The sequence below is a fragment of the Apium graveolens genome, chromosome 4, assembly GCF_009905375.1.
Source record: "Apium graveolens cultivar Ventura chromosome 4, ASM990537v1, whole genome shotgun sequence".
Classification (NCBI taxonomy): Eukaryota; Viridiplantae; Streptophyta; class Magnoliopsida; order Apiales; family Apiaceae; genus Apium; species Apium graveolens.
In genome coordinates, this window is record NC_133650.1 from 240,580,041 (window position 1) to 240,593,319 (window position 13,279).

General features: G+C 42.7%; 1 non-coding gene across 1 annotated transcript; it reads left to right on the forward strand.

Annotated features, from left to right (window-relative positions):
* The first annotated feature begins 4,433 nt into the window (after positions 1-4,433).
* Positions 4,434-4,540, forward strand: LOC141722968 (small nucleolar RNA R71). The gene has a single exon (XR_012575965.1). It is a non-coding gene; the product is annotated as a small nucleolar RNA R71 (small nucleolar RNA).
* Positions 4,541-13,279: the final 8,739 nt, after the last annotated feature.

A 13,279-nucleotide genomic window follows, 5' to 3' on the forward strand; every position in this document is an offset into this window, starting at 1 on the left:
TAATGATTACACAAGGCAAGTAAAACGGTTAGAGTTACCCACTAATCATGCATACAATACATGAACCTATGCTAGCATGGCAAGTTTTAAACCCCTATATTCATTGTCGCTTCAATAGAGATTAACACGCTATCTTATATGTTAGCTACGCACATAAGACGAATAAGCACAACCAATACTAGGATATCAATCAATCACCACACACCAAGATATCGAAACAAATTAATTATTGAAATCCATAAGTAAATCCGCTAGAATCCCATGATAACGATTAGCCCATAATTGAACTCATCGTCACCATGGGTTCCAATGAAAGCATGGTATAAAACAAGGTCTTAAACGAGATCTAGGTTCAACAAGAATGAAAACGAGCATCCAAAGTTACAACTAATTTAAAGAATAACAAGTTGAAAACAAGATCTTCTTTTTTGGAGTTGTTCTGTGCTCGTAGGTCTTCTCCTTGGTATCCCAATCTTCCCGGATGATGAAAACCTTTTTTTTTTAAGTATATATACGCCCCTAGTGGACCTGGACCCTTAAAATCGTCAAATTCCACTCAAAAAAGGCTTTTTCAGCGAAATCAGCGACTAGCCGCGCCTCAGGCGGCCGCCTCAGCTCCCAAGCGGCTGCCCCACATCCCAGGCGGGCATCTGGAGCATGTCTGGAAAAAATTCTGATGAATCTTATTTTGGCCATAACTTGAGTTCTACTCGTCAGAATTAGGCGATTCAACTGCCCATGCGAAGCTAACGAGATTCTCTACAACTTGACAATGGCCTTGGCTTCCAAATTTGATCACTTTTCATCATATTTCCTTTAAAAGCTCTTTTCTTCATATAATTGATACCTGAAATGCAATAACACAAAAACACATCAAAATACCAACAACTTGAGTCCAAAACACCAATTTAAGCTTGTAATGAAGCGTTTCAAGTGGATATAAAATCCACTTATCACACCTCCAAACTTGAATCGGTGCTTGTCCTCAAGCATAAACAGACTCAAAACTACAAAACAAACCTAATGCATGAATGCAACTACATGAATACAACTAAATGATAATGCAATCGATCCCCTCAGAATAACCATAACCAAATGAATAAGCCAATGCCTCTAAGAATGCAATGACTTAAAATAGAGTTCGAATAAATCCCACAAACCAACTCACAAACCAGAAACGTGCGTGTGTGGAATGTTTAACCGATATCTCTTGATACTAGATCAATAACCATAACTTATCTATCATCGAAACAATCAAAAGTTTATAACAGAATAGACAATAAACGCATTATGACTCACAACACCTCCTTTCTACTAGAGTTATACAAGGATTCACACTATTATTGAACACATAATAAAGATGCTTATTTGACCGTGCAATGAATGAGGTCCCAAAAGACTTATGCAATAATACCCATGTAGCGAGCGTTAGGTTAGCGGATTCCAGACTATAAAAGCCTTAGGTCACTAGGCACAAAGTCCCCTAGAACTTAATAACTTGAGTATTAAAGAGCTCACTCTTGATCAATTATGCATAAACACCTACTTTGTTTTTTTCTCTTTTTTCCTTCTTTTTTTCTTTTTTTTTCAATAATTTCTGAATGAGTGCGTTTCGCTCCATCTCATTCAACCCTAGACTACTCATAAAAATATGAGTCGGCTACTAGCCATTTGATGCCTAGCCTTACAACAACTAGCAATGAAATCCAAGTTTTTCTCCAGATAAAAAAATCAGTGTTTTTACGTTATTACGAGAATATCACAAATTTTAAATATAACCAAGTGATTAAATCTCAACAACAAACAAGTATGATCATGATCATGATCTAGATCAAAAGCAACCCTATAACACTATGTGAAAATATTTGTTTCTGGCATGCAAATCAATTCATTAGGACTTAAACATCCCTCTATTCGTCATCACCACACTCAAATCAACCTCAACTTATCAAATATCATAGTTCATCTTAAGGGATCATGCTAAATATGCATGCAAATGCAACTATATGAAATTACATAAAAACAAACAAATATGTCCTAAATGAACAATCATGCAAAAATATGAACTATAACTAAACATGCAATATGAATCTATATGAATCTATATGGACACACACACTACTAATCCTTACATTATCACCCTCAAACTTAAAATTTTCAATGTCCTCATTGAAGGTAATAATAAGGATTTCAGGCATACCTAATTAGCGGGAGAGTCATCCTCCTCAGGTGGAGGATCAGGTGGCCAATTAACCTCGCCACCAGTGTCACGAAAAATAGTGCCCAAAGCTTGTGTCAGATCAGCAGCAAAATGACGGTGAATGTCGTGCATGGCCTCTATACGCCTAGTCACTCGCCTGTACTGCTCATCACCAACACCAGTCCTATCAACTACCTGTTGCACATAAGAAGAACCCTCTGTAGGCACGGTAATATCCGTCCAGCCACTCTCTACATCATCAAAAATATATTCCAAGCCCTTATCATGTGGTGCACCTAAGAATGAATAACTCAAGTAATCTGGTAGTGGGTGAAGCTCAAGTGTGGAAACATCTTCAATAGACGGCTCGAGACGCTCTTGAGAAATTTTCAGCTCTGCTAACCCAAGAGAATCGAATGGCATATCTAACTTCCTCTTCCATGGAGGTGCATTCAAAACCTACAGTTGCTCTGCTCCCTCCTTGTTATCAATAACTGATTTCCCCATTAAGGATCTCTCTAAGGTCTCTGACTTTGGCAATTGCTCAAGCTCCGAATTTACTACAGAGTCTACCCACTCTACTTTAAAGCACTCCTCTTTAGCTGTGGGTAACTTTATTTCCTTGAACACATTAAAAGTGACCTTTTGATCATAAACCTTCATCGAAAGCTCTCCTTTTTGCACATCGATCATAGTTCGGCCTGTAGCCAAGAATGGTCTTCCCAAGACAATGGGAATCTTCTTATCTTCCTCGAAATCAAGAATTAAAAAGTCAGCAGGGAAGATGAGTTTATCCACCTTGACCAAGACATCCTCCACTATACCTCGTGGATAAGCGATTGAACGGTCAGCTAGTTGCAATGATATGTATGTTGGTTTCAGATCAGGCATACCAAGCTTCTTAAAGATTGATAAGGGTATCAGATTGATGCTAGCTCCTAAATCACATAAACACTTGTCGAACAACAAGTTTCCGATGGTGCAAGGAATAATGAAGCTTCCAGGATCTTTAAGCTTCAGAGGCAACTTCTGTTGCAGTACATCACTACATTCCTCCGTTAGAGCAACAGTCTCTAAGTCATCGAGCTTCACTTTCCGAGAGAGAATACCTTTCATAAACCTTACATAGCTAGGCATCTGTTCAAGAGCTTCAGTGAAAGGTATGTTGATATGAAGTTTCTTGAACACCTCCAAAAACTTCTCAAACTGCTTATCCAGCTTTTTCTTCTGCAACCTCTTAGGAAAAGGAGGTGGAGGATAGATCTGTTTCTCCCCTGTATTACCCTCAGGAGGAGTGTGTTCCACAATAGTCTTCCTTGGTTCCACCTCTGCTTCCTTCTGCACTTCTTCTTCAGCCACAACTGCATTTTCTGAATCTTAAGATTTTTTAGGCTCTTCGTCTTGCTGAATTTGGGGGCTTGTGACCTTTCCAGACCTCAAGGTGATGGCGTTCACCTACTCTTCAACTTCCCTCTTGCCTGGATTTGGTTCTATACCACTAGGAAGCGTTCTTGGTGGCCGATTCAATAAGGCATTAGCAATTTGCCCTATATGGTTCTCTAGAGTCTTGATAGAAATAGCCTGGCTTTGGCATATAAGAGCCTGGTTTTTGTACATAAACCTCAACTCCTCCAATTCATATTTTTCATTCGAAGATAGACCTGCATCATAATTTTGTTGTTGAATTTGGAGTTGTTATTTTGGTGCAATTTGTTGCTGAAAACCAGGAGGGTTGAATAACTTATTTCCAAACTGCTGGAATGGCTTTTGCATCGCATTCTGATTGTTGCTCCAGCTGAAGTTAGGATGATTCCAGTTGTCAGGATAATAAGTGGCAGGAACTGGCTGCTGCGATCTCTTTAAGTTGCTCACAAACTGAGCTGAGTCACTAGATATATCGCATTGCTCTGTTGCATGCGGACCTGCACACAGCTCACAAACATTGGTTATCTGCTTAATACCATAGTTAACCAGAGAATCGATCTTCATAGACAACGCCTTCAGTTGAGCAGTGATAGCCGTAGCTGTATCCACTTCAAGAACTCCTGCTACCTTGCCCTATGGAAATCTATGGGTTGGATACTGACATTCATTAGCAGCCATCAGTTCAATTAGATCATAAGCTTCTTCATAGCTCTTCGCCCATAAGGCTCCACCTGATTCTGCATCGAGCATGAGTCTGGACTGTGCTCCCAACCCATTGTAAAAACAAGTGATGATCATCCAATCAGGCATTCCATGATGAGGACACTTCCTAAGCATCTCCTTGTAGCGCTCCCAAACTTCATATAAAGATTCTCCTGATTGCTGCGCAAATTGAGTAAGAGCATTCCTGATTGCAGCTGTTTTCGCCATAGGGTAGAATTTAGTAAGAAACTTCTGAGCAAGATCTTCCCAAGTAGTAATCGAACCAGCTGGTAGAGAGTATAACCAGCTCTTAGCCTTGTCCCTCAGAGAGAATGGGAACAGTCTCAGCTTCATAGCATCTTCAAAAACACCGTTGAACTTGAAGGTGTCGCAGATCTCAATGAAATCCCTAATGTGCATATTGGGATCTTCCGTTGAAGAACCCCCAAACTGGATTGAATTCTGCACCCATTGAATTATGCCAGGCTTGATCTCAAAGGTATTAGCTGTTATAGCTGTAACATCCGGGAAATATCGTGTAATTATTTGTATCAATATATGATTTGATATGGGCCTAAAATTAGCCCAGAGATATAATTAATGTTGAATTAATTAGACCTGGTATGGTCCAGTAACGAAGCCCAATTAACGAGGCCCGAAACTTTGATTATTTATTAATTTCATAATTAATAAATAAGGGAGATTAACAGCTCATTAAAAGAGTCCAATCAGTGATATAAATCTATAGAAGATAGCCCCAAGGGCACCTACACCCACTAGGAATCTGATTCCTTTATTTTAGGACTTCTAAGTCTATCTAAAGTCTGAGAACTTGATCAACAAGTCTCCTATACCAAGTCCAATTCAAGGACTCCCAACATCTATATAAGGGGCCTCACCCCACAAATCAGAACTACGCTTTTTGGCTTGATTCTCTAATTCACAGAGATACGTAGGCATCTCGTAAAGGCAGAGTTAAGCTACGAAACACGAGAGTAGCCATTAAAGGCCTTGAGCTCCCGAACCTTAGTAATAAATACAGCAAATAATAACCTTAATTTTTTATCCATAACATTTGGTGCCGTCTGTGGGAAACACACAACAACAACCATGGCGAAAACATGGAGAACAGTTAGAGTCCTTGAAGGAGGAACACCAACGGGGACAATCCAAGTGATTTCGTCAACTGTGGAGGTACCTCCTCATTCGAGTTATGCAGCCACACAAGGAGAAGCCCAGATAGGGGCAACTGAACCTCAGCCACAAGGGACGATTCCCTCGGCTACTCAAGGTACGAATCTCCAAGTTCAACAACTACATGCACCTGTGAATTCGCGACCCATTGGGTACGAGTATTCAACTGTTGTGACTACTAACCCCCTTATGGGATGCCCCTTTACCCCGAGGTTGGAGGAAGTGGACACGCTGGACGGAGTGAAGCACGGGGGCGATCTCCCCTATATACGAGGCTTGGCTCGTATCCCCGAGGATCAGGAATTTTATGATCCTTACACTGAGAGAGACTCCGAATCTTTGGATGATGAAGTAGCCCCTAGAAGGAGACATGCTGGCAAAGAGCCGATGGATGATGGTAGCAAACATCCTCAAAGCACCCAAGGGACGAATCCCCAAGAAGTGCAGAAAAGGATCAGGGCTCACGAGGCTGAGATTCAAAGGCAGAGGCGCGACTCAGAGGCAGACCAGACCACCAGGCCCCCATTACCCCCAAAGGGGAGGAATCCTCCCCCTATTATAGACCTGGAAGGTCCGATACAGAGAAGGGCCGTTGTCCCAAGGGCTGACCCAAGCAATCTTCTTCCTCTTGGAGATCCGGATGATCCTACCCCGCCATTCACTGAAGAAATAATGAATGCCCATATCTCGAGGAAGTTTAAGATGCCCACTATCAAAGCTTATGATGGCACGGGAGATCCCGCTAATCATGTCAGGACATTCTCTAATGCACTGTTGTTACAACCCGTGAATGACGCTATTAAGTGTCGGGCTTTTCCTCAAACCCTGTCGGGTATGGCTCAAAGATGGTATAGTCGTTTACCCCCAAACTCTATCGGGTCCTTCAGAGAGTTGAGTCAGGCTTTTATTAAGCAGTTTATCAGTGGGAGAGTACATGAGAAAAGTTCAGCATCCTTCATGAGCATTATACAGGGAGCAAAGGAATCCTTAAGAGAATACCTGAATCGTTTCACAAAGGAGGCTTTGAAAGTCCCGTACCTTGATGACAAGGTAGCCATGATAGCACTACAACAGGGAACTAGGGATGAATTCTTCAAGATGTCCTTGGCCAAACGCCCCCCTGAAAGCATGTTGCAGCTCCAAGATAGAGCCGGGAAGTACATCAAGGTGGAAGAGAGAATGAGGAAGACCGTATTGAGTAATGAGCCCAGTGGAGGCAAGAAGCGGGAAACTGACCTGGAATATATTGCTAAGGACAAGTATCCTAGAACCGAGCAAAACTCTGATTCAACCCCCAAGAAGGGAGGACCTGGGCAAAAGTTCACTGGATACGCTAAGCTGAATGCTCCTAGAAGCCAGATCTTGATGGAGATCGAGAAAGATCGAGATATTCATTGGCCTAAGCCTTTGAAGGCTGATCCTGCCAAGCTAGATAAAAGCAAGTATTGCAGATTTCACAAAGATGTTGGTCATGACACCGATGAGTGTAGACAACTAAAAGATGAAATTGAGTTCCTCATTCGAAAAGGAAGATTGAACAAATACACTGGAGAAGGAGGAGATAGAAGCAACAACGTGAGAAGGAACTTTGATGACCGAAGGAGAGATCAAGAAGATCAGGGGTGAAATCCCCAACCTAGGGGACCGGTGATAAATACAATCTTCAGAGGACTGCACCCCCGAGGGCCTATGATCAACACAATTTTTGGAGGACCAACTGCTGCTAGGTTATCCAAGAACTCCAGGAAAGCATATGCTCGAGAAGTTATGCATATTGTTGGGGAAGTCCCGAAGAGGGCCAGGACGGGAGTAACAATGTCTTTTGATGATTCTGATCTGGTGGGTGTGAAATTTCCCCATGACGACCCGTTGGTCATAACCCTGATAATAGGGAACAGCCCGGTAAGAAGGGTCCTTGTGGATAATGGTGCTTCAGTGGATATTTTGCTCCATGACACCTTTTTAAGGATGGGATATAATGACTCCCAATTGACCCCAACCGACATGCCGATATATGGATTCGCGGGAGTGGAATGCCCCGTAGAAGGAATAATCAAGTTGCCAACAACTATAGGACATGAACCAAGGCAAGCAACTCAGATGTTGGACTTTGTGGTGGTGAAGGCTAGTTCGACCTACGACGCTATCATGGGAAGAACAGGGATACACGCCTTCAAGGCAGTCCCTTCTTCCTATCATTCAGTTATGAAGTTTTTGACCCGAGATGGAATTGGGGAAGAGAGAGGAGATCAAAAAATGACTAGAAGTTGTTATGTAGCCTCTTTGAGGGCAGACGGAGTTGGAGGGCAGGTTCTTCCTATTGAAGACCTGGATATCCGAGAGAATGATGAGAAAAGAGGAAATCCAGCAGAAGACTTGGTTTCAATCCCTTTAGCCCCCGAAGATCCTGAGAAGGTGACTTTTATTGGAGCCAAGCTCGAGGAGCCCCTTAGAGGGAAGTTGGTGAAATTTTTGCAAGAAAATAGCGATGTGTTCGCTTGGTCAGTAGCTGATATGCCAGGAATAGATTCGGAACTGATCACTCACAAGCTGAATGTGGATCCAAGTCGGAAGATGGTGAAACAAAAGAAAAGAATTTTTGCTCTAGAAAGGCAAGAAGCTATAAAACAGGAAGTGGAAAAGCTCTTAGAGGCTGGTTTCATTGAGGAGATTCAATTTCCGGAGTGGTTAGCAAACCCTGTCATGGTGAAGAAGGCCAATGGAAAGTGGAGGATGTGTGTGGACTTCACTGATCTAAATGATGCCTGTCCTAAGGATTGTTTCCCGTTATCAAGGATCGATACTTTGATAGATGCCACTGCTGGGCATGAAATGCTTAGCTTCATGGATGGATTTAGTGGATACAATCAGATCAGGATGCATAAGGACCACATTCCAAAGGTATCATTCATCACTGACTATGGTGTTTATTGTTATCTTGTTATGGCATTTGGTCTCAAGAATGCAGGAGCCACCTATCAAAGGTTGGTAAATAAAATTTTTAAGGATCTTATTGGCAAGACTATGGAGGTATATATTGATGACATGTTAGTCAAGAGTCTAGTAAAGACTGATTATATAACCCATTTTAGGGAAGCTTTCGAGGTCCTGAGGTACCACAAGATGATGTTAAATCCTACGAAGTGTGCTTTCGGAGTAGGATCTGGAAATTTTTTGGGATTGATGGTCTCCAAGAGAGGGATCGAGGCCAACCCCGATAAAATAAAGGCAATCCTGGACATGGAACCACCAAAAACTGTCAAAGATGTTCAGAAGCTCACAGGAAGGGTTGCTGCGCTGGGACGATTCATCTCCAAGTCAGGAGACAAGTGCCTGTCATTCTTCAAGTCCTTAAAGAAGGTCAAAAACTTTCAATGGAGTGAGGAAAGCCAGAAGAAATTCGAGGAATTAAAGAAATATATGGCCCAGGCCCCGTTGTTGGCCAAGCCAGCTTTGAATGAAGTCTTATACTTGTATTTGGCCGTTTCAGAGGGTGCCTTGAGCGATGCGTTGGTTAAGGAGGAACTGAAAATCCAGAAACCCGTATACTATGTCAGCAAGATTCTGCATGGAGCTGAGTTGAATTATTCAACCATTGAGAAGTTTGCTTTAGCCCTGTTAATGGCTTCGAGAAAGTTCCGTCCTTACTTTCAGGCTCATCAAATTGAGGTTCTAACGAATCAACCCTTGAGAAATATAATCCACAGTCCTAAGGCTAGTGGGAGACTGATCAAATGGGCGAAAGAGCTAGGAGAATTCGACATCAAGTATAAGCCATCAATGGCAATAAAAGCCTAGGCATTGGTTGACTTCGTGGTGGAATGTACCATACCCAACCAAGAAGTCGGGGGGGCAGGAGGATACCATACCTCAAGACAAGGAAGTTGATAAGGAGGACAAAGAAAAAATGGATAAGGAGAAAGAATATCGGGTCCTTTATTTCGATGGAGCATCAAAAACAAATTCAAGTGGAGCAGGTTTAGTTTTACAAAGCCCTGATGGGTTCTTGATTGAGTATGCCATAAATTTAGACTTCCCGACCACAAATAATGAGGCAGAATATGAAGCTCTGATAGCTGGCCTTGGCTTAGCAGGGACACTTAGAGTCAAGAACTTAAAAGTCTGTGGAGACTCGAAGCTGGTCATATCCTAGGTAAAGGGAGAGTTTGAGGCAAGGGATGATACGATGGCTAAGTATGTCCGCCTAGTAAGGGTTGTGATGACCCAATTCGTTGAATGCCATATTGAACATATTCCGAGGGCGGAAAATGCTAAGGCAGATGCGTTATCAAAGTTTGCTTCATCCGAGATAGTGGAAAGTTCGGGAAGTGTATACTTTTGCGTTCTGAAGACACGGAGCATTGATGTTAAGCTTGTAGCTCCTATAGGTCTGGGGACTTCATGGATTGATCCCATTAAGACTCATATTCAAACCAGATGGTTGCCAAATGATGCTACTGAAGCACGAAAGTTGGCTGTTCGAGCACTAAGATACTCTTTAATAGATGGGATTTTGTATAAAAGATCTTTTGTGGTGCCTTACTTAAGGTGTCTCAGGCCCGATGAGGCACGTTTGGCTCTTGAAGAAGTACATGAAGGCATATGTGGGTAACACTTGGGGGGCAGAGCATTAGCTCATAAGATGACCCGTTTAGGCTTCTATTGGCCAGAAATGATGGCTGATTCCAAAGAATATGTGATGAAGTGTGACCGTTGTCAGAAGCATGCACCTGTTGTTAGACAACCCCTGAGATACTGACATCCGTCAACTCACCTATCCCCTTTGCTATATGGGGAATGGATATACTTGGGTCTTTCCCCATGGCCACGACACAAAGGAAGTTTTTGATTGTAGCCATCGATTATTTTACCAAGTGGATTGAATTGAAGCCCTTGGCCAAAATCACAACTAAGCAGGTTGCACAATTCTTGTGGGAAAGTATTATGTGCCGGTATGGAATTCCCCGCATCCTAGTCACTGACAATGGAACACAATTCAACAACGAGGAATTCAAGAAGTATTGTGAAGAGAACGAAATTGAGTTACGATTCACTTCTGTAGCTCATCCGCAAGCCAATAGGCAAGCGGAAGTGGTAAATCGGATAATCCTGGATGGACTAAAGTAGAGGATCGAGAAGTCGAGGAATAACTGGGTAGATGAAATACTCCCAATACTATGGGCCTATAGGACCACCTGTAGAGTCACGACTGGAGCAACTCCCTTCATGTTAGCATATGGGGAAGAAGCAGTTGTTCCCGTAGAGATATCACATTCCTCTCCCAGGATTCAAGCTTTCAATGCTGAGGAGAATGAGGAAGGGCAAAGACTAGCCCTGGATCTAATTGATGAAGTGCGAGACAAGGCACATGCGAAAATAGTGGAGTATCAGAAAAAGGTTTCGTTCTACTACAACCTAAGGGTTAAAGAAAGGTTCTTTAAATAGGGTGACTTAGTCTTGTGGAAGGTTGAAGCTTCTGGTGTAGGGCAGAAAGGGAAGCTTGCCCCAAATTGGGAAGGGCCGTACAAGGTCAAGAGTGTACAAGGTAGAGGAACCTACAGGCTTGAGACTATGGATGATGTTGAAGTCCCGAGAACTTGGCATGCACAAAACCTGAAGGTTTACTATGTGTGAAGCCATTAAACATGATTCTCACTTGTCAAGGTGACAAGTAGGTTGAAAAGCACCTTGAAGCTTTGCTTGTTTAGGATTTACATGTTTTAGCTTTGTTTTTCAGGATTATTAGGAGTTGTGTAAGGGATGAATCCCAAGAGTTGCCATAAACTTGTTTTATAATTGTTTAGTTCATCTTATCATAGAACTGTTTGGTGCATACTATATGATTGAGTTTGCTTATCTATTTTAGTACAAGTACGAGGAAAGTAAGGAACAGCTCTTAAAAGGCTAGCAAACTAATAGTACAAGTACTTGAAAGGATAGTAGAAAAGCAAACAAATAACTTAAAATAACATAATAAACCCCGAAGGGTAATAAATTCGAGATACGAATAAGTCAATACATAAAAAGCCATGATGGGCCAAATAAGAAAAACAAACTACTCAAGATCCTTGAAAAAGTCATCATCAACGTTTCCCTCATCAGCAACAGTAGAAGGGGGAACGGGCATAGGATCAGCATCTCGAGGAGAAATAGTTGTGGCCTCAACGGAAGTAGTCAGAGTAGGAGAGAGAGGAATATCCTCAAGAAGAGGCTCTTTCCCAGGAATAACAGGGACTGGATAGGCTGTGAGAGTCACCTCCGGGATCTTCTTCCCAATCTCCTCCACTATCTGATCCCAATAGTTAGAGAAGGTCTCCGGGAAGTTAGCATCGTACTCAGCATTTAGGACATCCTGAAAGTCCTGAGATGCCTTATACTCAGCTATCACCTCAGCCCAGGCCCTCTGAGCATCTAGCTCCAGCTTACGAAGTTTCTTCTTTTCATCCGCCAGCTCCTTCTCTACCTCACGGAAACGAGTGAAGTTGGCCTCGGAAGCCTTGAGGTACATGTCCCTATATCTCTCAGCAATGGTCAGGCTAATCCTCACATCCTTCAGATTGTGAAGGGCGGCCTGGAGATAGGTATTCATCTGCACGAGCATAATATAGTAAGTAAGTATGAAAGAATTGAAAAACAGTCAAAAAGAAGACAAGGAAGAGGCTTACAGAAGCCATGGCGTGAGCACCCAGACACTCAATCTGTAGGTCATCAGAAGACTCTACTATCTCAGCCCTGTCATGAGGCGTAATCACACTCTCGGACCAAACAGCGGCAGCCTCAGAACTCCCTACCACTGTGTCCCTCCTCTGAAGGCCCCAAGTGACAGTGAAAGGAGAGGTATCCTCATCAAGGCTAAGGGGCCTCTGGGATAAAAAGGTAGGGACGACCTCCTGAACCGTGACTGAAGGGCCGTCACGAATCCTGACCCACTTGTCTCGATGAGTCTCAACAGTAGAGCCCTTGGCAGCACGGGTCTCCCGTTTCTTGAAGATCGTGTCCAAAGCTGCCCTAGCTGCAAAAAGATACAGGCACGTAAGAAGAAGGACAAATAAGAAATTAAGAAAATGGAATAAAAGGGGAAAGAAATACCCTCGGGACCTAGGTCCCTTAGACCTAAATCTTGCAAATTACCCTTTGAAAGGATGAGAGTGCAATGATGCAAGTTATCAGCTGTGTTGGCCTTGATGGCCGCATTCTCATCTATCCCCAATTTTAGGTCTCTTAAAGACCCGTCTATACTTTTTGAGAAGTTGGGCCTGAAAAAATGGTCTCAACCCTCCTCGGAATCCAGAAACACATAAAACCACTCACTCTTCCAAGTTGGATACGAGTCAGGGTTGGTGCCAGAAATAAAGCAGGAGCGGGCCAAGGATCTATGAACTATTTTGACCCATCCTTGGTCCTCAGAAGCATTTACAAATTTAAATAAATAGCGAAAGACACAAACATTGGGCTCAAAACCGTGTTTACGTGATTGGGCCATATAACAGTGAATAAAATGCCAAGAATTGGGTGTGAGTTGGGTCGGACAGACTCGGGCCTCAGCCAAAAGGCGAAAAATGAAAGGATGAGGAGGAAGGCGAAAACCAGCATAGAAGGTTTCCTTATAGACCCGAATGGCCCCATGCTTTGGGTAACAGGCCCTATCATTTGGGCCTGGAGCCTCGGCCCTATAAGGGTGAGAAATGCCAAAGAGGTGAGCTATGGTACCTACTTGTTCTGGACCAAATCTAGAAGGGTAATTACATGCATCTAAGT